The following is a 27,421-nucleotide window of genomic DNA, read 5'->3' as shown; positions in this document are numbered from 1 at the left end:
AATAAACAACATTACAAAGATACATAATTAAATATCAATCTCTGCGTCCTCGCGTGTCAGGGGAAATATTGATGGCTGATAGACAGTTGTCTTCTGTATGGAACTCGACTCTGAATATGTGTGTTTTTCTGTCAGGAGCGTGTTAAATTAAAACCTTTATTTACAATATCATGAAATATGATAATATGTATACAACGTACACTACAGTATATATATATATATATATATATATATATATATATATATATATATATATTCTAAATACTGTAGTGTACGTATATATATATATATATATATATATATATATATATATATAATACTACAATATTTACAACATAGCCTAATAGAGTATCCTTAAATGTTGAACAAAATGTAGAGCCAAACGAAATTAATGCTATGTTTTGGTGATGAAACAATTATTCCTGCTGTGCCTTGTTATAATAAATTGTAAATATCATTTTCAAATTTTCTAAACACAACTTTGCTCTTTTGCAAGGAAGGAAATTTTTTAACATGGAAAAACTCCGCTCTACATCTGCAGAGACAATTGGAGAGTACTTGAAACAAAATACGTCAATTAAATTCACATGTTGAATGACGTCATTGGGACACGTGTTTGTTAGTGCATCTGAAATCCGACTGAGAATACTGTATCTATCATTTTTAATCAAAACTCTGTTCATTTTTTCACCAACACGTTTTCCTACTTCACCTTCTACTGCACTCAGTTTATTTACAATAGTACTCATAATATTTATTTGCTTAACTAGTTCTACTCCTGACTGTACTAATCGAATAATGGCATCCGGTAAATATAAAAAATTTGACTTAATATCCATGATTTCTTTTTTGATTATTCTATCATTTAGCAGTTCCTGGCATATTTGAATCGCAGTAGAAAGACTGGACCACTTTCTTCACAGATTGGAGGTGATGTGCGTAATAATAATTATTGCAAGCTTCTAACCATGACCCCCCATCTCTTAAGAACTGGACATGGGGGAAGCGATAATTTAGGAAATTGTTTCCTGAATTTTGATACTCGATCTTAGCTTTTACAAATATAGTCTTTTAATTTTGTATTGTTGGTTTCACTTTCGGCATTGTACATGCACTTCACTACGCTGAACTGCAAACCTGCATGTTGAAGTTCTTATGCGACAACTGTCCCGTTCACCTGTTGTTGACGTGCAGAGATCTGCGAGTATGTCATGGAGGGAAGGACTTGGTATAAAGGGTTGTAAACAAATGGCTGTGTAGATGCCAATACTAGCTTTTACTACTCCAAATTCCGTTCCCTACACATTACACTACACAAACACATCCCCACAGGAAGCACTATCAGGAGACGTGGAAACCAGTAACACCCAATTCTGAAGATAACCTACAACAGGTTGAAACTAAAGAACAAGGTATCTAATTTTAACATGTGAAAGCAATACAGTATATACGTATTGCAGAAGTAATCTACTGATTGAAGCACGGAGTAGTGTACAAATCTTTTATGAAATGAGTGAAGTTTAACAATTTAATTTAATCTCGTGATGAACACGCAGCATAATATAAATTATAAATAACTCGCAGTTCTCCTTGGTGGTTTTGTTGCATGGATTCTTAACCTCGACGTGAGATGGAGATGAGTACTGCTCTCTGACCGCCCTGTCCCTAAGGGAAAGGCTACCCATTTGTTAGGAGAATGGGAGGGCTTCACGTCCGTGCGCAGGGACAGCATTCTCGTTTATAAGTGCAACTTGTGATAACGCTGAATGTTGAAGTACTCATGCATAGTCTTTTATTAAACAATTACGAAAATATCGTGTCAGCTTAGGATTGTGATTACGAATTTTCTATAGATAATAATGTTTGATTACGCAATTTTTTTAATGTTGTCAAATTCCATAACGGTTTATTTTCAGATCCCCGAACAGTTCATTCTGTCTCTTGAAATGTATTATTATCAAAATCTACTATATACAGTCACGAAGCTTAAGTTTTGAGGGTGCTAGAAACAATAGACTGACGGTACTATTTTGCATTGCCTGTAATGAGGCGATATTAGCGATCCTAGTGGTGAGCAACTACCTAATGTTTGCATATTTACTACGTATTGAGCTTCGCGACTGTATATGCTAGACTGTGTTATTATCTTTAAATATGGCAAAAACTCTCAAAACAACAGAAAAAAAATTATCGAGTGTTGATTTTTTTTTTGTTGGTACGGGTGGTATTGTTCGATTAAGTTCGTCCACCAATGTCCTTTGTACAGTAGGTGATTTTTTTGTTAAAATGTAATGAAATCTGCGGAAATAATATCAGATTATATTCGAATAGGCCTAATTGTTATATTAAAAAGTGGGATAATATAATAATCCCGTTTTTAAAATACCTACTTATATCCTAATATAGCCAAAAAAATCGAAATAATATTATTATGATGTACCAAAGTACATAACGTCTTTGTTCCTGCAATAACTCCTATGTGACATATTTATCGATTTTCAGATTTCTGCTCTATTAAATAACTTGAACAGTGATATAGCAAATAATAAAATCTTCTATATGTAATTATATTTGTTTCGAAAATGTAAGAATTTATTTTTTTATTTTAGTGGGTTATTTTACGACGCTTTGTCAACATCTAGGTTATTTAGCATCTGAATGAAATGAAGGTGATAATGCCGATGAAATGAGTCCGGGGTCCAGCATCGAAAGTTACCCAGCATTTGCTTGTATTGGGTTGAGGGAAAACCCCGGAAAAAACCTCAACCAGGTAACTTGCCCCGACCAGGATTCGAACCCGGGCCACCTGGTTTCTCGGCCAGACGCGCTGACCGATACTCCACAGGTGTGGACGAAAATGTAAGAATTCACAGTCTCCTATTTACGGCTGCTTACGATATATTTGCGTGCAGGAATTCTGCGTTACCATATGATGAAGGATGGATAGAACAGAGAAAAATTCTCTCCGGCATCAGGACTCGAACTCGGGTTTTCAGATCTACGTGCTGACGCTTTATCCACTGAGCCACAACTAAGTTCTACCTCTCAGTTTTCTCTTTGCTGGCCTACCCTCATGTACTGTGTTACAGAATATGTGACAGTGGTACAATGTCCAATGCACTATGTACAGAGGTGCACTCATTACGAGTGACTAAGTGGCCGGGATCCGACGAGATGAGCGCCGTTTTGAATCACTAATGAATACTTACGCATATCATATTATTATGATGTACCGAAGTACATATAATATTTCCGTGCAGGAATTCTGCACGCAGTTTTGAAACAATCATCCAACACTTTCAATGTTAATGTTGATGTGACTGAGGCATTACGAGTTCTCATATTGAATTGCCCTCAATTTACACCTGCTGTGTTGAAATGTGTCTGGGTTCCTTGTACATCTGTTGAAAAAATTGATGTATGAACCTTTTTTTATCATTATTTTGACACCTAATGCTTAATATATGGTTATTTTTTCAGGTAAAAATCTCTTTTAAATTTACACGAAATTATTGCTATTATTCAACTAATTAGCAATAAAACTCGAAATATAATATTTTTATCATGATTTTTTTCGAAATTAATACTGAAATCTGTGGTTTCTAGCCCATAATGTAAGTTACTCATCGCAGTTGATAAAGCGTCGTAAAATAACCAATTAAAAAAGTTGCTCGTAGAGTGCAATACAAAGCAAGTAAGTGGCTAACACCTACTATAGTCCCGACGCTGTTATTTCCGGCTTGACTCCGCCTCTTTGATTACGTCTTAGAAAGTGAAGGGTTCTATAAAGTCTAGGTAGGTAGTATCGTTCGCCATTTTTGTTCTTACGTTGCCGAGCTACCATACGAGGAATCTATTTGCCACACCGTAAAACATTATCATGCCGTAGCTCCTATGATAATAAATCAAACGCAATGTAATTCAGCAAGTAATTGAGCGGCAAATAACGTCTTCGTGTGCTTTCTGCGAACGCCAACGAAAGAGCTAAAATGGCGGGCGATTATATTAAGTATTTATCGAGCCTTAAGAAATGAATCAGCGAATCACAAGACGCACACGTTTAAATGTAGCCGACCTGCAACGCGATTGGCTGCCGGAAATTAGAGCGACGGGACTATAGTAAGGCACAGTAGTTCAACGGAGCATGACTCACGCTGCCTTCTTCGTATGCTGTAGAGGGACTCTAAAACACAGTTAACCTGAAAGCTGAAACCACTTGCCTCTCTCCCAACGGGCAACAAGTTTCGCTCCCTGATTATGACGCATCCATTTTCGTTTTTGTGATTAACCCAAGTCGAAAATACAAAACTACGTCCCTCAACAGTAGAAACCCCATGACTCTTGAGTTGTTGAAGGTTCCAATCTTGGGGAAAGCCAGGTATAACGGCTAACTATACGTTACCCTTTACTATGGGATGATCGTTTACTTCTGCTGAAGTATGTGGATGTGAGGCCCGCATGTTATATTCCCTTCTTCTAAAAGACAGAAATATGTTTAGAAATGTAAACTAGATGTTGGACATTGAACGCTACATATGCTTTTACTGACACATACATACACATGCATGTGTGTGTGTGTGTGTGTACTGTACATATCTGTAGAATATAAAGACCTTGATATGGTATTGCCGATCCAAAAAAATCTGCATGAAATTCTGTAAGACAGGTGGCACTTGAATACAATATGAAAAAAATCAAAGAAATGGCATCCATGCAAAATCGATTAATATAATTTTTAGTAACCATTACCGTAAAATTTTATATAAAAAGTTATTGTAAATAATTTAAGTGTTATGTAATTATTTTAGAAGAGAAACTACTGTTCTAGAACAAAAAAATAATTCAGGTATACAGAGTTTACAACATATTTTATAGTAGATTGCAGCCTATATTAATCAATTTTTAGCATATTTGGACTCTAGATTAAATATTATGTATGAAAACATAAATATTAAATTTCGTTAATGTTAGTTGATCTTCTTTAAACTGAAAAAATGAATGAAAAATTGTCGTTCTCGATTTTTTTAGTATTTTTAATAATATTATTCGTGGCTTGTTTAGCTTCAAGGCCTACTCTACATTTATTTATTTATTTATTTATTATTGCTAGTAAGTTTGAAATGAATACAAAATAATAAATACAATGAAAGATAAACTAGCACACTCCTGAATGAGTAAGACACGTGCTTAGGAGGGGATTCCAATACAGACAAAAATAAATTTAAAGCATGAATACACTTATTTATTTTGCAGACGTATACGATTGTGAGACATTTGCTTGTGATGTGTTTCTGTCCGGGTGTATTTAATTAAACATTCGTACTGCCCGTGTCTCACGTCCTGAACCGAGAGCTCCCTAGTGCTTATAACCACGCCTCTTAGTCTGCTCGGATCGTCACGGCAGTTACAGCGTGCGGCACGGTAGGATATTACATGTTCTGAAAACATTATCCTATGCCATAGCAGGGGTCTTTATTGTTTATAATATTGGATACTGTAATCGTGGTTACCCCTGTCGCTATTATCTCTGATGGCTATTTCCGAAATAATAATAATAATAATAATAATAATAATAATAATATTCCAAGAATATGCGTAATAACAATATTCCAATAATAATAATAATAATAATAATAATAATAATAATAATAATAATAATAATATGTTTAATGAACATCTAAAACGGAAAATAATACTTACCACTTTCTTCACTGGATTCTCTGCATATGTGTTCACTAAAATAAAATACCGAAAAAACAAAATGCGGAAGTACAGTAGAAATGAGACTACAACTTTCCGCCATAAAACCAGATTATAGGCTTAAAAAGCAAATGCATTCGTCCCACTGAACAGAATTATTGCGATACTAGCTTTCACATGTCTGTTAATTATTAAATACTAATAAAATATTACAAGGATTCCGCAGTTACACTTAGATTAAAAGGAGTTTCGTGGAGGAAACAGTTTGAGAAACAATGCCATTTGAGGAAAGTGTTTAAGGATGTGTACACATAACAACCGTAATCGCGATTAGGTCGATAATCTCAAGTAGAGACTGTAGTCTACAACTGGTATTAGTGTTTAGTTACAGGAATTGATGAGTAGGACATAATTTGTTTTGTAAGGGGATAGCCTATACATTCGCTTGTCCGTGGCTGATCTTGCTCCATAGCTGACGAAAGCAATCCTGAGAAGGCCGATGTGTTGAACGGAGGGTAGTAGGCACAAGCGGTACCCAGGACCTCCCACTCTCCCCCCTCCCAAAGAAACAGCTCAGGAAGTGAGACACGGGCAATACGTTTGGTTATGTCGCATCCCGGTTTTCCCCACCCGTTTCTGCTGGCAAAGGCCAGTGACTGGGGTGATGTGTCAATCTTACCTCTTTCCTGAAAACATTTGTTGTTCGGAATTGGACGTCTACGTAACATTACAAAAACTGCTTAAAATAATTTAAAGAAAAGGTCTCCGTTGAGTAACAATCACGTGATTTCACCCTTTCGACCATCCTGCGATATAACAACTCTGACGGACAGTACCTCTTGTTGATTCCTCTTTGTCCCCATAACCAGCCATCATTAGGACTGATGTTCTTTTCCTTTCAATAAGGATAAACACGGTGAACGATTTTCAGTTCAAGAATAGATAATTTTTGTTGTTGATTTATTTTAGTGAGTTGTCTGTTCATATCAATAGTGTTTTATTTAGTTTCATGACCAACTGTGTTTCGCGTCCACGGGACAAACCGTATAATAAGCAGGTCGCCGCTGTCGGTTTGCTATGACCAGTTTGTGGTTATATTACGGATCTGCCAATTTCCTGCATAATGCACGAGTCCCCCACAATTAGCCCATGGCTTCCGTTCTTCCGCATCGACACGATAATCTCCTGAATTTAGAGGTGATCGCATAACTTTCGTTTTTAATGTTGTTTTCGCCACTTTTGCTGTGGTTACCGATATGATTATTATTATTATTATTATTATTATTATTATTATTATTATTATTATTATTATTATTATCAGTAGCGGTGCGTCAATAAGAGCACAAGAGCACGTGAACACCTTGTTTCCATTAATGCACGACTAGTTTTATTATTTAATAAGTTACCGTATTGGCGTAGTGGGGATGTATAATATCAGGATCGAGTATTTTAAACTTCCTGCATCTTGCATAAACTTCTTATGTAAACTTGGCAACACCCGTTCACGTACAAGCCGTGCTCTTTCAAGAAGGTTACAGAAATTTCACGCATGCGCGGGAGAAAGTTGTCTTTCGCTGGCCGCTTATGACTCGTCAAGAGCACAAAGCATTAAGTGAACAGTGAATCTACTATCCTACAGATGTCAGGTGCATCGATACCTATCGTTTACGTGCTATATCTCGAGGAGAAAATTTAATAAGTCTGTATTTTAGCCTGCAGGTGTCAGCATCTCACTGTGGGAACGTTTACTTTATGTGGATTTGTGTACAGTGCTGCTACGAGAGTGTAGTTTGTGAATTACTATACTTCAGTGTCGGCATATAGCGTAGTTTGGCTTTCAAAGACGTGCTGGCTGAATGTGATGGTGGTATGAATTTAAATATCTGTATGGTGGTGTATATTATTTAAGAATAATATATACTGGCATGTATTTATAGTAATCAATCTATGCGAATGGGATTACAGTACTGGTATAGGCTATAATGTATCAGTGTGTTGTAAATCAAAATACAGTATATTACTGAACACACGCTTTTGTAAATTGTTTTATGTATTAATTTTTAACAAACGTAAACAATGAACTCTGTTAAAGTAATTTTGAAGAGTAAAGAACTGGGTAAACTGGCTTTCCAGGAAAAATTGGAAATAAAAAGACTAGGTTTCATTATTATTATTATTATTATTATTATTATTATTATTATTATTATTATTATTATTATTATTATTATTATTATTATTGAAAGGTTATCCCTTACGAAATTCAAGACATTTAGCTCAGTATTTCACTGATACTCTTGAATACTTTGTCAGATAATGCAGGGTCCGGCAGAGGAACGGGCGATTATAAATTGCTGGTTATTGATTCAGGAATTTATTTTTTCACAATAACATACCCTCGTAAGTCCTGAGGAATTTGCTTTATTTTTAAAGGTCAATATAATTCTACACTTCAAAAAAAGTCACTCACATGAGGAAAAATGCTGAAAAAATTCTGCAGGTTACAGTTAGAGCACAAGTGCAGGTATATAATATTAGCTATACTTCGGGTCTCTGCACATACATGTTATATTTATTTAATATATTTATTTATTCCATCATTCTGTTTTCACGTCATGGTGTATTAGATGTATTCCAGTTCTTAATCCGCTATCACCCACTATGTAATGATTACAAATGAATAATTCATATGGCAAAAAGTGTCGTGCATTTCAAGCGCTATTTCATTTCAAGTTTGTCGAGCATGACAAGAACCGAAGACGCTTTGCAGCAGCACATCTATCCAGCTCGTTCGAATCTGCTCCTTCAGGCTCGCTGGCCTCTCCTAGCCTCTCCTCCTATCCCTTGTTGCTTTTAGCTGTGTAAGGATTTTAGAACAAATCTTCTGAAGTTTATAAAGTTGTAAGGACAGGTAATTTTTAGTACAAAATTATCATTAAATATCGACAGAAATATACGTTACATATAGGTAAATCACATTTTGTTTTAAGAATGTGTGACAGTTTTTCCTATACCAATTACCTACACAAAGTAGCTATAATTATATTCTTGACATAATATTCAAATAAATCAAAGTTGCTCGGTAACAGTAGAATTGAGGCTATATGGATTATTAAAATATTGTAATATGAATACTTAATATGAAATAAATTGTATAGGGGAGAATCGGGTAGTATCGGACAGTGCGTTTCTTTCATCTACCACCATATGGTAGTACCTGAATAACATGGATACGTTTCTCTATGCGACATCACAGAAACGTAACCATGTCAATCAGGTACTATCATCGTGTGGTAGATGAAAGGAACTCACTGTCCGATATTACCCGATGTCCGATACTACCCGACTCTCCCCTAAGTCCATAAAAATAAATGATTTCATTTTCATACTACACATCATTATAACTTACAATATCCAACCTGCTAATAAATAAAATATTTGATTTCATTTTCGTACTACATATAATTTGTTGTAACTTGCAATATCCAACCTGAGAATAAAAAAAATATTTAATTTTTATAATACACATAATAAACTTACAGTACCCTATTTGTTAATAAATAGAAAAAAAATTCATTTTCTTACTGTACATAATTACAACGTATACTATCCACATTGTTAATAAAATAATAATATGCACCATGTTAAATAAATGTTTTCATTTTCATAATATTATGCATAAGGAGGAACTAAGGATAAAGTCACCGAACGTGTGTAAGGAAGAGGAAAGATTGAAAAAACGCAAAGGGAGCTTCGGTTCTACAGAGATTCGGCGAACTTGAACCAAACATAAGGCCTCTGACCGGGTTTCAACAGACTCGGTTATTTTAGTTTACATGCTTCATTTCCACGTACTGCTGGATGCCTAAGGAGTAGGGCGAAGTTCGTAGTATCTTGATATCCTCTCTCAGGTGGAATAGGCCTCTGGTACATAGTATGTCTATTATATTGGTAGTTCTTTATTTACGTACTGTAATAGGCTAAGTGTTTATCTTCATACCGTCAAAATATATAAATAAAAAGTCCACACCTGTGGTGTAACGGTCAGCGCGTCTGGCTGCGAAACCAGGTGGCCCGGGTTCGAATCCCGGTCGGGGCAAGTTACCTGGTTGAGGTTTTTTCCGAGGTTTTCCCTGAACCCAATACGAGCAAATGCTGGGTAACTTTCGGTGCTGGACCTCGGACTCATTTCACCGGCATTATCACTTTCATATCATTCAGACGCTAAATAACCTAGATGTTGATACAGCGTCGTAAAATAACCCAATAAAATAAAATAAATATAAATAAAAGATCTTAAGAAGTTCTTACTTAAGTACAAAGGGTCCTTCGTTTATTTTTTCGTATTTTTCGATGACATCAAACAACTTTAATACAAAGTTTGTCTGTCCATTTTTATTAATATATATAATTTTTTCACTCGCTGTTATTTATAGTCGCTTTAACATCTTTGGTCATATCGCGAGTTCATCTTTTGGATGAAATCCGAAGGCCTGTTTACTATTGTTGAGACTAGTTCTATTGTTGTGAACTAGATGGCGACTGTAGCCTATATGTATTACTGATTTGTTATGAATATGATTTCGATGATGAATGAGGCCGGTGATATTCAGGAATGTTGTGGCCCGAATTTCCTGGCATTTGCCTTGTGGTTGAGGGAAAACCCTGAAAAACCTCAGGAAATTCAACCCAACCGGGAATCGAACTCGGGCCTCTGCGTAAGAGACCAGCATGCTGGCCCCTACACCACAGAGGTGGTCTAATTTTTTTATTAGTTAATTTACGATGCATTATCAACTGTTGTGGTTATCTAAAGTCTGAATGAGATAAAGGTGATAATACCAGCGAAATGAGTCCGAGGTCCAGCGCCGAGAGTTATCCAGCATTTACTCTTAATGCGTTGAAGAAAACCCCGGAAAAACCTCAACCACGTAACTTATCCCAACTAGGATTTCAACCCGGGCCCTCTCGTTTTGCGGTCAGCCATGCTAACCGTTACTCCACAGCGGTGTATCCATTTTTAATTACATCAATGTACAGTAGAACCTCTATTATCCGTGGTAATGAAGGGAATGGACTCAATGGTTAATCGAAAAAATCGGATAATCCGTAAATAAAAGATTTTCATAAATAATTCGTAATTTCCTACGTAGTGTTGTGTTTAATATGCTAGGTAATCGATCAGAACTTCAGCAATTTAAGTACGACTGTCAACGACGGTTTTTAGGACCAAGGTTGATGATTGTCTGCAGAAAGATAAGAAAAGTAGAAGTCTCGTGTTGTAGAGTTACGTACTCGTATTTTATAGTTTTGTCCTTTTTTAAATAAATAGCACACAGTTCTGGCGCCAATCTCGTATCCTGATGCGAAATGAGCCACATTTTCTTCCTCAAATCTCTCAATTATTTGTAATTTTTTTTTTCGATAATTAGCACAACACGTTTTCTTTTGACACCCGTGGAAGACATTTTGCATAGTATTACACAGTATGGCCACTCGAATATTAAGGATAAGGTCTGAATGGTACATGGCTTGAAGTTCTTGGGGTAATTTCTTTGAAAGCATGTAGTGACTATTTTACAAGTTGGGAAAAACATCCCTTCCCACAAGTAACTATTCCTGTTGCCAGTAACGAAAGCATTTCTACTACATACTGTGTAAGGGTAAAGGCTTGTAATTAATAATCTTCTGCAGAACAAATAATTTTTCTGCAATAAAAAAGGAGCTAGAAAAAGATAGTCGGATAATACGCTAATCGGTTAATAGGGTGACGAATAATCGGCGTTCTACTGTAGTAAAGTAGTAATTGGTAGTAGTAGTTGGGTAATCTTTCTGCCTTTTTAAACAAATTTTTAATACTTTTTTCTGTAGTAAAATTAACGGACAAAGGTTGGATTTATAATAACCTCACATAAGCCCGCCATTGGTCCCTATCCTGAGCAAGATTAATCCAATCTGTACCATCATATCCTACCTCCCTCAAATCCTTTTTAATATTATTTTCCTATCTACGTCTCGGCCTCCCCAAAGGTCTTTTGCCCTCCGGCCTCCCAACTAACAGTCTATATGCATTTCTGGATTCGCCCATACGTGCTACATGTCCTGCCCATCTCAAACGTCTGGATTTTATGGTCCTAATTATGTCAGGTGAAGTATACAATGCGTGCAGCTCTGTGTTGTGTAACTTTCTCCATTCTCCTGTAACATCATCCCTCTTAGCCCCAAATATTTTCCTAAGAACCTTATTCTCAAACACCCTTAACCCATATTCCTGTCTCAAAGTGAGAGCCCAAGTTTCACAACCATACAGAACAACCGGTAATATAACTGTTTTATAAATTCTAACTTTCAGATTTTTTGACAGAAGAAGTAAAGTTGTAAGTAAAGTTATTAATGAATTATTTTTAAATTACGTTAGTTCTCAAGAAACATTTCGATTTAGAATAGTGTATTTGATAGCCTCAGGAAAAGGGCGACATACTTTATAAACTAGAACAGCCAAAGCTTCAAATCCTCCTCTGGGAATAGAAGTGGTGTATAATATAAACTTCTCAAGTTCGAAAAGAAATCCTGTAATGCAGCAGAGATGTATTTTAGCGAGGTACGCTTACTCTTTTCGGTTATCTGAAATCCGCAGTCTTCATTGTGTGAAAATGTTACGTGCATCCTCAATCACTATCTCGAACTGCTTCACATGTGGCACATAAGGCAAGGAGAGTTATGACAGACTACATCCCTGTCTCCACGTAATACGTGTAATATGTTTTCTATGCCTTGCCTCATTCGGAGACGAATGTTGGATAATATTAGGCAGACAAGTGGCGCAGCAGATACGGCGTGATTGATATTGTGTGAGGCATGGCAGCTTAGTGCATTCTCACGCTATTCTAAATGGAAACTCTTTGCTTCCGCGAGAAAACTTGTCACCACCAATATTTCGCCAAGGAACGATTCTGCAATGTTGGATTGGTGGTGTCTTGGATGTATTGTGGAACTCCGCAGTTCGATTCAAGACAGTCTTAATGGTCAGCGCAAATCTTTTCTTCGACATTGTTGCAAGTAATCTGTATTGGGAGTTAAAAAATTAACGACAAATAGAAAATGAAATATTTTATGTAATACAGTAATAATAATAATAATAATAATAATAATAATAATAATAATAGTAATAATAATATTAATAATAATAGTAATAGTAATAATAATAGTAGTAGTAGTAGTAATAATAGTAGTAATAATAATAATAAACTTTACGTATCAACAAAGAACATAAATTGAATGTGCAAAGCTTAGATCTATAATAACTAATTTATTTATTTATTTTATTGCTAGTAAGTTTGAAATGAATACAAGTTAATAAATACAATGAAAGATAAACTAGCCCACTCCTGAATGAGTAAGACTCGTGCTCAGGAGGGGATTCCAATACAGACAAAAATAAAATTAAAATTGAGAGTGAATACAGATTAAATAGTGTTTAATATGTTTAAACCCAAACTATAAATCCAATACAATTTTTTTATTTATTTTTTATTAATTTGGAGAGGATTCGTGGTTAAAATAATATTGGAATACAATTTGTTTAATAATTAATAATCTGGGACCTTGACTCATGCTAAGATAAAAAGCTGCATTGGTTTTACACTTTGGTTCACACAAACGCAGAGAACTCATATTTTTAGTTCTATATTTATGTATATACCTTTCATAGTTATTAAAATTTCTATGAAAATATTTTAATAAAATAAAATAATACATTTGTTTAATATTGAAAGCTTTGAAGTGTTTAAACAACAATTCAGTTGGGTAATCTTTCTGATTTTTTAAACAAATTTTTAATACTTTTTTCTGTAGTAAAATTAACGAGCAAAGGTTGGATTTATAATAACCTAGTACATCCTAATGTGCCATGACAGGGTTATAGAATGATTAAATAAATAAATAAATAAATAAATAAATAAATAAATAAATAAATAAATAAATAAGTTAGTAACAAGTAAATAAATAAATAAATAAATAAATAAATAAGTTAGTAACAAGTAAATAAAGAAATAAGTAAATAAATTAGTAAATAAGTAAGTAAATAAATATATATATATAAGTAAATAAATAAGTAAGTAAATGAATGAATGAATGAATGAATGGTTTGTATAGCGCTGCTAATTATTTACAAGTGGCTTTTAGAGAACCTAGAGGTTTATTGCCACCCTCACATAAGACCGTCATCGGTCCCTATCCTGTCCCTATACTGGTTGAATGGAAGGGAGGGCCGAATGGCCTTAACTCTGCCAGTTAAAATAAACAATTCTTATAGTATTTTATTATTATTATTATTATTACTGTATTATTATTATTATTATTATTATTATTATTATTATTATCCTGAGCAAGATTAATTCAGCCCCTAGCATTATATCCCACCTCCCTCAGATCCATTTTAATATTATTCTCCCACCTACGTCACCAAAGGTCTTTTTCGCTCAGATTTTCCGACTAACACTCTACATGCATTTCTGGATTCACCCATGCGTGCTACATGCACTGTCCATCTCGAACGTCTGGATGTAATGTTCCTAATTATGTTAAGTGAAGAACATAATACCTGCAGTTCTGGATTGTGTAATTTTCTCCATATATGTCAGAGGAAGGAGAACAATATTGTTTGTATGTATCTGAAGTCTGATTAGTGTAATATGTAGCTAATCGGTGATATATGCAATGGAGGGGGAAACGAACTGGCCACTCTATACCCCATTACCCCCTGGCCTAGTTGCCTCATAAGTGGTGCCTTGTTGGTATCACTTGTGAGGTTCATACTTGTCTTCGGACAGTTGACCAAACTACTACCACTTATACTGTAATTACTGCTACTACTACTATTACTACTTCTACCACTACCTACTAGTGCTATATTAGTTACACTAGCCGTACCCGTGCGCTCCGCTGCACCTGTTAGAAATAAATATAAAGTAGTTACATAATTAAAATAGGACGTTTGATCCAGGGAACATTCGTGTTTGATAGAAGGATAAATCGTTTAATATGTTACTTAATTTAAATTGTATTTAAATAATTAAAATGCTGTCATTTTGGTCCAGAGAGAAATCATTTGGTGCAATGGCAATTTCTTTAACATGTTTCTTAAACTATGGTTGCAAGTAATAACAACCATAGTTTAATGAAGATTGACATATCATTTAGTTTTAATGTGTATACTTCATATTACTTGCTGTATGTTTCAGAAGTTACTGTAATAACATTGTAGAATTATGTCCGTCTAGAGAAACTACACTTTCCAATGGTGAAATAATAATTAATTAAACAATTAATTAGCTTCCGATATTACTTCATACAAACACAGAAACAATCTCTGTAGGCTATATTTAATAGCTTTCGATTGTTGTTGTCCAAGGCCCCTTATAGACGAAGTCATTTGTTTTTATTTCAGTACAACGCCTTAGATGGCGTTGTTATTGTAATTTTAAAACTCATTTATCTCATTAAATATAAGTCCTATCAAAATTTTGTATAGAATAAAACTTGTCGGAAATTATTTTTAAAGAAACTTATGTTATGTAACATTTTTCATGAAAATTAATAATAAGGGAGATATTTCGATTTATTTAATTCAAGTCCCCTTATAACCCCCCTTTTCAATAAAGCATTTTGAATGCCATATAGCCTAAAATCTAAGTTACAACGAACTTAATTTATATTCCAATTTTCATATAAATCGGTTCAGCCATTATCGCATGAAAGGGTAACAAACATCCAGACAATCAGACAGACATACAAACAAAAATTTCAAAAAAGCGATTTTCGGTTTCAGGATGGTTAATTATACATGTTAACACCAATTATTTTTGGAAAATCGAAAATTACCAGAAAAATTTTGGCTACAGATTTATTATTAGTATAGATTAGTACTATTTACACTGCAACTACCGCCACCACCACCACCACCACCACCACCACCACCATCACCACCACCACCACCACCACTACCACCACTACCACTACCACTACCACTACCACTACCACTACCACTCCTCCTCCTCGTCCTCCTTCTCTTCCTTTTAACTGAGAATTGAAGTTAGATCGAAAGTCCTGTAAGCCCGGTGTTATAAATTGAGTACGTCAGCACTCTAATTTTCGACATTAATTTGAATTCAGTGTGAAAAAGAACATTAGCGCAGAGCTATGAGGCGTAAAGGAATATTTATAAAATGCGCAGACTCGATGTTGAGTAATGTGACTGCGGTATATAAATTGCTCTGAGATACTGGGATGTTCTGCTGCAGTGATCATCTTGTATGTTAATGGGCACGGTTGTATATCGCCCATCTGCTCGCTGGATTAAGTTATTAAGGCCAGACCGATGAGCAGCCTAGCAGAGCCATGATGGCTGTTTGTCAACACGCTCCACATTGAAGACCGCACTTCGGTCCTCGTCTTGCTTTTTGCATATACCAAAGTAAATTGACACGTATTTTTCGTGTTTCACGACGGTTCAGTATTTTTGTCATGTTACCAATAATAGTACTGTTTATAATTTATTTTGTTTAACTATTAATTGAAAGATTTAAATGAAATAATTTAATATACACTAAAATAAACTTACGTTTTGTGGATTGTACGCAAGAAGCCATTGTGTAGGCGTATAATCTCAGAAGTAAAATTATTTTATTTCATTTATGTATTGTACGGTTTAAGTATTAATTAATTTTGCGCAAATATATACAAAACACTTATAGGAAGAGTAAAATAATTTCTGATTATATTTTTATTTATCGTAATTTTAAAGTGATTCACTCACTCACTCTCTCACTCACTCACTCACTCACCCACCCACCGATGAAATATTGAAACTACTATACTTTTTTCGCAGAGCGAAGACCAGTTTTGGATCAAAAGACTGCAAGAATGCATTTTTTGTTAATACTGTATTTAGGTCTATGAAAAATAAGTTTCTAATTGCAAATCTAGCTTTCAGGTATAACTCGCTGTGAAGCAGATTTGAATAATTTGAATATTGTACGGTTTAAGTATTAATTAATTTTGCGCAAATTTATACAAAACACTTATAGGAAGAGTAAAATAATTTCTGATTATATTTTTATTTATCGTAATTTTAAAGTGATTCACTCACTCACTCTCTCACTCACTCACTCACTCACTCACTCACTCACTCACTCACTCACTCACTCACTCACTCACTCACTCACTCACTCACTCACTCACTCACTCACTCACTCACTCACTCACTCACTCACTCACTCACTCACTCACTCACTCACTCACTCACTCACTCACTCACTCACTCACTCACTCACTCACCCACCCACCGATGAAATATTGAAACTACTATACTTTTTTCGCAGAGCGAAGACCAGTTTTGGATCAAAAGACTGCAAGAATGCATTTTTTGTTAATACTGTATTTAGGTCTATGAAAAATAAGTTTCTAATTGCAAATCTAGCTTTCAGGTATAACTCGCTGTGAAGCAGATTTGAATAATTTGAATATTGTACGGTTTAAGTATTAATTAATTTTGCGCAAATTTATACAAAACACTTATAGGAAGAGTAAAATAATTTCTGATTATATTTTTATTTATCGTAATTTTAAAGTAATTGGTACGACCATATAACAAGAATGCCCAACGACAGGATACCTTTCAGAACATGGTGTTATAGACCTACACGAAGAAGACGAGTGGGAAGACCAAAGAGACGTTGGAGAGACCAGTTTGATGGATAAAATTCTGGAGGCGGAACAGGCCATCGGCCTAAACCTTGAAGTTATTGATGATGATGATGAATTTTAAAGTGATTCACTCACTCACTCTCTCACTCACTCACTCACTCACTCACCCACCCACCCACCGATGAAATATTGAAACTACTATACTTTTTTCGCAGAGCGAAGACCAGTTTTGGATCAAAAGACTGCAAGAATGCATTTTTTGTTAATACTGTATTTAGGTCTATGAAAAATAAGTTTCTAATTGCAAATCTAGCTTTCAGGTATAACTCGCTGTGAAGCAGATTTGAATAATTTGAATATTGTACGGTTTAAGTATTAATTAATTTTGCGCAAATTTATACAAAACACTTATAGGAAGAGTAAAATAATTTCTGATTATATTTTTATTTATCGTAATTTTAAAGTGATTCACTCACTCACTCTCTCACTCACTCACTCACTCACTCACTCACTCACTCACTCACTCACTCACTCACTCACTCACTCACTCACTCACTCACTCACTCACTCACTCACTCACTCACTCACTCACCCACCCACCCACCCACCGATGAAATATTGAAACTACTATACTTTTTTCGCAGAGCGAAGACCAGTTTTGGATCAAAAGAATGCAATAATGCATTTTTTGTTAATACTGTATTTAGGTCTATGAAAAATAAGTTTCTAATTGCAAATCTAGCTTTCAGGTATAACTCGCTGTGAAGCAGATTTGAATAATTTGAATATTGTACGGTTTAAGTATTAATTAATTTTGCGCAAATTTATACAAAACACTTATAGGAAGAGTAAAATAATTTCTGATTATATTTTTATTTATCGTAATTTTAAAGTGATTCACTCACTCACTCACTCTCTCACTCACTCACTCACTCACTCACTCACTCACTCACTCACTCACTCACTCACTCACTCACTCACTCACTCACTCACTCACTCACTCACTCACTCACCCACCCACCGATGAAATATTGAAACTACTATACTTTTTTCGCAGAGCGAAGACCAGTTTTGGATCAAAAGACTGCAAGAATGCATTTTTTGTTAATACTGTATTTAGGTCTATGAAAAATAAGTTTCTAATTGCAAATCTAGCTTTCAGGTATAACTCGCTGTGAAGCAGATTTGAATAATTTGAATATTGTACGGTTTAAGTATTAATTAATTTTGCGCAAATTTATACAAAACACTTATAGGAAGAGTAAAATAATTTCTGATTATATTTTTATTTATCGTAATTTTAAAGTGATTCACTCACTCACTCTCTCACTCACTCACTCACTCACTCACCCACCCACCCACCCACCGATGAAATATTGAAACTACTATACTTTTTTCGCAGAGCGAAGACCAGTTTTGGATCAAAAGAATGCAATAATGCATTTTTTGTTAATACTGTATTTAGGTCTATGAAAAATAAGTTTCTAATTGCAAATCTAGCTTTCAGGTATAACTCGCTGTGAAGCAGATTTGAATAATTTCAAGGGAAAAATTGTTCCGAGGCCGGGTATCAAACCCGGGACCTTTGGCTAAACGCACCATTGCTCTCCCGACTGAGCTATCCAGGAACTCTACCCGACACCGACTCAATTTTTCCCTTTATCTCTACGTAGCCTACCTCAAAGTGGGTTGACAAACCGTCGAGCATCCTACATTGAGTGCACAGAAACTGTGTGACTTAAATTGTGGTTTTCTGTTAACGAACAGTGACGTGTATTATGCAAATCTAACTTTCAGATATAACTCCCTGTGAAGCTGATTTTAACAATTTCAAGGAAAAAATTATTTAAATCATCTTCACAGGGTGTTATACCTGAGAGCTAAATTTGCATAATACACTTCACTGTTCGTTAACAGAAAACCACAATTTAAGTCACACAGAGTTTGTTGGATGCTTGACGATATGTCAGTCCGCTTTGAGGTATGTGGAGATAAATGGAAAAAATGAGTCGGTGTCGGGTAGAGTTCCTGGGTAACTCAGTCGGAAGAGCATTGGTGCGTTTAGTCAAAAGTCCCGGGTTCGATACCCGGCCCCGGAACGTTTCTTCCCTTGAAATTATTCAAATTTCTAATTTATGATTATCATCAAAACAAAAGCGAGAAATCTCATTGAAATTGAAAATAATATCAGGTGTGTATCGAATACAGTGTTTAGATTTCAGAAGCTGCTCTCTCAAAGACAGGCACATTTATCGCATTAATTATTTTTAACTTCGTAAGTACTAAAACAATTTTTTTATGTTCAACGTTGTTTATGTTTCTAAATATAACATAAAATATATGAGGTATTTTTTTTAAATCATCTCACGACCTCCCTCATTTCTTCACATGGTCCCTAGGATGCCGCGTCGTACACTTTGGGAACCACAACATCTAGGGTAAGGTAGATCTGTTTCCTGTGTAGAAGGCGCTTGAGGAAAATGTAAGAGAAAGCAGGTACTCTGAGCTGAGTAAAAATATAAGAATTACTCTTTAATTATTTCCTTTAATTCATGTCTTGCTCTATTATAGTCCCCAAGCTGAGAATCACTATTGCGGAGTTGGTACAACATCTCAGAACTCTTGCTAGAACGACATTTCTTTACAATAGGGATATCTTATGCGAAGTTTCACCGTTAGATGGCAGGGGCGTTCCATGCGGCACAACATGTTGTAGGGCTATAATATGTCATATGCTACAGTTCATTACGTTCTCCCGCTTGTTGGTTTTCTGTGCGTGTCAAATAGTAATATACGTTACAAGAGCGGTATGTTGACGTTTTCATGTTCGAGGAAAAGATTGAAAAAGCGAAACGTAGTTGAGCTTTTTTAATTTCCGAGAACATGAAAACAAACATACCGCTCGTGTATCGTACATTATTTTGTGCGAAGATCGTTTATTACATACCTGAAAGAGGAATTTATAATTAGTTGCAATAAAATCTCCATCTTGATTTCTGTTTAATGACGGCAACTTTAGAAAACAAAAATATCTATACTCCAGCAGGCCGTGATATACGTCTGTCTTTTTTTCCCCCAGTCTATAAATGCGAACTTAAAACAAACGGTAAGATTATGTAATGATTTATTTTTTCATTTTAATATTTTAACAATGTTATTTATATAACATATTGCAGTAATAACATCGGCATCTGGAGTCTTGTTGAATTTTTCACGGCTTCCTTAATGTTACTTGTATCAGGAATACAATAGCTTTCGTGGAGTAGTAGACTTTACTTAATTTTTGCAAATATTTAAAAACAATAATTAACAGTGCAATTTAGGTGAAATTGCAGTGGTAAGTTTCCAATTTATAATTATTACTATGTTAAACGTCTCTAAAAATAATATGTTAAAAGCCTAAAGCAGTAAAATGAATGTCGCGCTTAAGCGGTAAGAAGAGGGAAATTGTTATGTGTGTTACGTTGGAAATACTGAATGTGGTATTTCACACTTACCGCGTATTGGTTCTGTGCGGAAAACAAGCAAATACGCACGATCTCGCACAAATTATATTTATATTATTTTGCATAATCTAGTATAATTTAATTTCATTCAGTATTTTCTTAGCTCATATTTAATTTAATTTACAATAAATAATAGCGTAACTTCGTATAATACTGAGCGATTCCCCTTATGAGATGGAGGGGGAAATCTGCAGTATGCAGAATATACTGTAGATACGAGTAAATTGAATGTTTATGAACATAAACGAGAACTTTGAGAACGAGGTGCAGGATTAAAAAAAAATGGGAACTTTGTCGAAGGTGAATATTGCCTCTTTAATCACTAGTATTGTAAGTACCTTACGCGAAAAATAGGATATGCAGCCACTAATGTGTGTTCTATGGAAGGGACTGTCAGGCTTGAATTCCTCGTATTTTATCTCTAGTTGCAGAGAGATCAAATGCAATTTTAATAGTATGATAAAATATCACCAAAGTAGTATCACGATTATTCTGGGGTTTGTAGGTTTTAAGGACTTCCAGTTTTGAATATGTAGGATAATTTTGAAAATTTGAAATTAAAATATGATTTTTAATAGTTAGTCTACATTAAAGACATTATTCATGAAATGGATTCTTGGAGTCAAGGTTCCCTTATTTTCTTATTTTATACATAGACTATATTATTTATAGGCCTATATATTTTTTCACTACGGATCGTTCTGGATAATAATCATCCCAGTTACTCTAGGCCTAGTCTCGTCCCATTGTAAAATGCAGATGTAAATTTCGGAGACTTCTACAAGTACTGAATAAATTCTAAGCTAACATAGCTTGCTGTAGAAGTTGCATATATTGTTATTACAATTTTTCTCTGTCCTCTTCCAAAATTAAACTGTAGCCAGAAATTCCTTACTTGAAGTACTTTTTTTTTCATATTGAGGCACAATTTAATTAGTTATTAATATTTGAGGAGAAAAATTCGCTCCGGCGCCGGGGATCGAACCCGGGTCCTTGGTTCTACGTACCAAGCGCTCTGACCACTGAGCTACACCGAATTCAATCCACAGCACCGGATCAAACCTTCCTCCTTCAATGTTTCAGAGCGCTTGGTACGTAGAACCAAAGACCCGGGTTCGATCCCCGGCGCCGGAGCGAATTTTTCTCCTCAAATATTAATTGTCAATATTACAGACATTATTCTGTATGACAAATTAATAAATCTATAATATTTTCATAGCTAGCAGTGCATATGTCTGTACAGATTACTGTGCACTTAACTGCGGAATCCCGGCCAAACAAGTCACTCAGCTGAGTGCTCTCCTAATATAATGGCAGTTGACATTGGACATATACGTCAACATATATGCCTAACTTGGAGTCAGGCCACAAAGGGAAACATTGAAGGAGGAAGGTTTGATCCAGTGCTGTGGATTGAATTCGGCGTAGCTCAGTGGTCAGAGCGCTTGGTACGTAGAACCAAAGACCCGGGTTCGATCCCCGGCGCCGGAGCGAATTTTTCTCCTCAAATATTAATTGTCAATATTACAGATATTATTCTGTGTGACAAATTAATAAATCTATAATATTTTCATAGCTGCAGTGCATATGTCTGTACAGATTACTGTGCACTTAACTGCGGAATCCCGGCCAAACAAGTCACTCAGTTGAGTGCGCTCCTAATATAATGGCAGTTGACATTGGACATATACGTCAACATACATGCCTAACTTGGAATCAGGCCACAAAGGGAAACATTGAAGGAGGAAGGTTTGATCCGGTGCTGTGGATTGAATTCGGCGTAGCTCAGTGGTCAGAGCGCTTGGTACGTAGAACCAAGGACCCGGGTTCGATCCCCGGCGCCGGAGCAAATTTTTCTCCTGGAATATTAATTGTCAATATTACAGATATTATTCTGTATGACAAATTAATAAATCTTTAATATTAATTAGTTATATTTTTTAAGGTTGAAAGCATATATTCAGAATATTTCGGGACCTGATTGGAGGCAAAAAGCTTTCTGTGGTTTTTAATATAGAAACACAACAACAATTTTTCATTTTTAGTTGTTTTTAAGAGTATTTAATATACAAATACACTACATAAATCGTCAATGTTTATATACTGGAAAACAAATTCACACGCAAAGCGCATCCCTCAAAGTACACGCGCGCTATCTGTTGGTGCTAGTTCAGGATATTTCTATTCCCGCGTGAACTGACAGCGTTTCGAACTCCAGTGCCCATGGTTTATCGAATATATCTTTACTTCGCGACCTTCTCATATTCTAGGTCATAAACTAAGAATGTAGGTTCGACTCCTTTAATCGCGGCATGAAGCGGGATGATCCCATTGTGTGCAAAAAGCCATTGCACGGCTACTGCAGCTATACTGCGGCGGACGAGCTCGTAGCGGCACGTCTTCCTTGTTTATCTCGTCGTCACGGAGCAGGTTCGAGACACCGCAGGAAAATATCGTCTCATTTGCAAGAAATTATCTCAAGGAAACTTCCGTGCACATTTAATAATTCTTTTCAACGAGCTTTCACTGTAACGACACTTGAAACGTGTTTCTTCGTAACGGGGTTTAACTGTAACTGCATTTTTAGCTTAGCGCGGTTCTCTCCGTTTAATGCCGGTGGTTCTGATTGTCGCTTGTTTGCTTATCTTCATCGTTAGAGTGATTATACTGCTATCTCACCTTCCCTTGAAAAGTCAGAGAAGATTTTCTCCCGAATACGTAGGCCTAATGAAGAACATGCACTATATTTTATATATATCTTAAGTAGATTTTGCGGTTTTTTTATTAGCAGTTGAAAGCGTACGATTATTCTATATCTATACTAATAATAAATCTGTAACCGAAATTTTTCTGGTAATTTTCGCTTTTCCAAAAATAATTGGTTCTAACATGTATAATTAATCATCCTGAAACCGTAAATAGCCTTTTTGAAATTTTTGTTTGTATGTCTGTCTGTCTGGATGTTTGTTCCTTTTCACGCGATAATGGGTAAACCGATTTATATGAAAATTAGAATATAAATTAAGTTCGTTGTAGCTTAGATTTTAGGATATATAGCATTCAAAATACCTTATTTAAAAGGGGGGTTATAAGGGGTGGTTTAATTAAATAAATCGAAATATCTCCCTTATTATTAATTTTCATGAAAAATGTTACATAACAAAAGTTTCTTTAAAAATGATTTCCGATAAGTTTTATTCTATACAAAATTTTGATAGACTTATATTTAATGAGATAAATGGCTTTTAAAATTAAGATAACAACGCCATCTAAGGCGCTGTAATGAAATAAAAACAAATGACTTCGTCTATAAGGGGCCTTGGACAACAACAATCGAAAGCTATTAAACATAGCCTACAGATAATGTTTCTGTGTTTGTATGAAGTAATATCGAAAGCTAATTAATTACTAAATGATATGTCAATCTTCATTGAACTATGGTTGCATGTAATAAAAATTAAGAAACATGTTAAAGGAATTGTCATTGCACTAAATGAGTGGTCTCTGGATCAAAATGATCGCATTTTAATTATTTAAATATAATTTAAATTAAGTAACATATTAAACGATTTATCCTTTTATCAAACACGAATGTTCCCTGGATCAAACGTCCTATTTTAATTATGTAATTACTTTATATCTATTTCTAACAGGTGCAGCGGAGCGCACGGGTACGGCTAGTTGTAAATAATAATGTACATAGTGGTCCAAAAGTCCCGATCCATTTTGTTGAAAACCTACATCGAAGTTAATAAATTGTAGATATGTTATTGTTGGAAAATTTATTGGGATGCCATAAGGGAACCGGAGCTCCCCGAGAAAACTCCTGTGTTACCTGGATCACGGGCTTGCCGAACACAAAATAAGTCGAGGGGTTACGCCGGGGATCGAACCCGGGACCACAGGATTATAAGTCCAGCACTCTAGTCACTCTAGTCCAGGCCTGCAGAACTATAGCTCTTGAGAGCGACTGCTTTCCTGCCCTCTTTTATTCCACCCACCTTTTCTATCTGTGCAGTCACGGCGTTCTAGTTACGCTCGGCTCCATCAACATTCATTCTCGGGGCGGAAGTCGATCGTCCCCAATAGAAGTGAAGTGAGGCTGACGTCATAGTTCCCCTACTTTGTGAGTTCTGCAGGCCTGCTCTAGTCATTAGACCACCATGGCGGCTTTTATTATTATTATTATTATTATTATTATTATTATTATTATTATTATTATTATTATTATTATTATTATTATTTTGTACATATTTTATAATCATGAATCGAAGTGAAGTCATTGCTTCTCTTTGGGAAATAAAATGCTTTTGTTAGCTTCTTTCTTCTATATGTTTTTTCTGTAAATCATGTTTCGGAACGTTAAATAGAAGCTCTTGAGATCGTGAACTGAGAATTGCTGTTCGGCGTCCTGTCCTTTGTTCGATATTTTAGCAGCAAAATACGAGCAGTTACTTAACAATGTTGCGTCAAACATCTAACATGTACAGTAAATACCTACTTTATAAGTTATAACACTATATTGACACAATTTAGGTATATTTTCAGAGAATTACAATCTCACAGTTACAGTTTTTTTTTTATTTTACTTATTTAACGACGCTGTATCAACTACGAGGTTATTTAGCGTCGATGAGATTGGTGATAGCGAGATGATATTTGGCGAAATGAGACCTAGGATTCGCCATAGATTACCCGACATTTGCCTTACTGTTGGGGAAAACCACGGAAAAAACCCAAGCGGGAATCGAACCCGCGCCCGAGCGCAACTCCGAATCGGCAGGCAAGCGCCTCACCTACAATGAAACATATTTTAACAATAATAAAATTAAGAATAAATTGAAGCACTTCGACCACAAATTTATGTCGATGAACGCAGTTCGCTGACCTTTCGGAGTTGGATTTGTCAACCACGTGGCCGCCACGCGATACATGGCTAACATCGCACCGTAACCATGGAAACGAGTAAACATTCGAAAAAAAATGTTGGTACTAGCTATTCCACATCGTCTAGTACTGTAGTATGCTCTCCAATAAACTGTCACGCACAATCTTTTCCCACGCGAGGAGTGACTTGGCTCTTTGTACAGACTGTAAAAAAAAAAAAAAAAGTCTGAGAAATGTGGTGTATGGTGTAGGTCCTAAGAAATACCGTAAATCAGAGCCGCCCAAAGTACGGCCCGCCATGATCGTTTCAGTGGTCTGCCATGCTCTGAATATTAATTAGTTAATTTTAAACAACTTTATAAAGTTCAGTTTCCAGCAGCATAATATGTTTTCAGCTTTACTCCTGGTCGAGTGTTAGAGGAGACCCTATAGCCTTAACTGTGCCTGGTTAAATAAAACCATTATTATTATTATTATTATTATTATTATTATTATTATTATTATTATTATTATTATTATTACAGTATTATTATTATTATTATTATTATTATTATTATTATTATTATTACAGTGAAACCTGTTCAAATCGGAACCTGAATAATCCGGAATCCTCTCTATTTCGGAACAATTTATTGGTCCCGGCGAAATTCATATGTATTATGTGTAATTTTTCCTGAATAAAACGGAAACTGTCCAATGCGGAAACGGACACTGTCTGCTACTGTTCAAAACGGAAATAATATTTTGGACACACTACTTTAATGTAAATTATATTTTGAAACAGTATGTGCTTTCAAGGAATGTACGAAATACTAGTAGGTCACTAAGATAGAAAAAGTTTCCTTTGTAAAATTTTTGAGGGTGTGTTGGCCTGGTGGTCATAAATTTTATTACCCTATTGACTAGGCAGACGAGTCCCTTCAAAGATGTTCAATGCTTCACTCCTGTATACTGTCGTAGCTGGGTAGAACGCAAGTGTATTAGTGATTTCGTGATAAAAAAAAGTTGCGTAAAAATGTTGCACTATCATTAATTGATTAAATAAAAGTTATCGAGGAAAATGAGAAACGAAGAGTATGGAAAATAATATTGAAATTTATGAATGGAAAACTCACGTGTAACTTAACACTTTAAAAAATAAAGGCCGTATCATGAATGAGTAGCTTGCGGTCAATAATGGTGACATATAAGGAAAGAGAAAACAACTGGTTACATAGAAATAAATTAACTGTTGTGGGAGTGGATTGTTCTTGCCCTTTCGAAGATCATGCAAATGTCTGGACCTATTCTGCAAAGAAAACCCTTGAACTGGGAAAAAAATTAAATAATCCAGAATTCAAGGCTTGTAGGCTCCTAGTCCAATTAAATAGTGTGCTGTGATACACAGTACAGTATTATAGTGTTAGATACTAAATTTAGTGTAATTAATAAACTTTATAGTGTTTAATGAGTGAGTTACGATATAATTTATACAGGAAATGAGATTTTCATCAAGATAATTCACCAATTAAATAAGTGACAGGAAGCTGATTTAATGTCAGAAGTGTTAAACGGAATATTTTGTAATTCCTACAATTTGCGGCATGCCATTTTGTTTTTCATTTATACAGATGATAAAATATTCT

The 27,421-nt window shown here is 35.2% G+C and overlaps 1 protein-coding gene across 2 annotated transcripts in view; it reads left to right on the top strand.

Annotated features, from left to right (window-relative positions):
* Nucleotides 1-27,421, top strand: part of LOC138694903 (apoptosis-resistant E3 ubiquitin protein ligase 1) — a 323,573-nt gene that overhangs the window by 21,061 nt on the left and 275,091 nt on the right. The window lies entirely within an intron of this gene.

The sequence above is a fragment of the Periplaneta americana genome, chromosome 2 (genome assembly GCF_040183065.1).
Source record: "Periplaneta americana isolate PAMFEO1 chromosome 2, P.americana_PAMFEO1_priV1, whole genome shotgun sequence".
Lineage (NCBI taxonomy): Eukaryota > Metazoa > Arthropoda > Insecta > Blattodea > Blattidae > Periplaneta > Periplaneta americana.
Note: the sequence above shows the minus strand (reverse complement) of the source record. Positions and strands in the feature narration are given on the sequence as shown.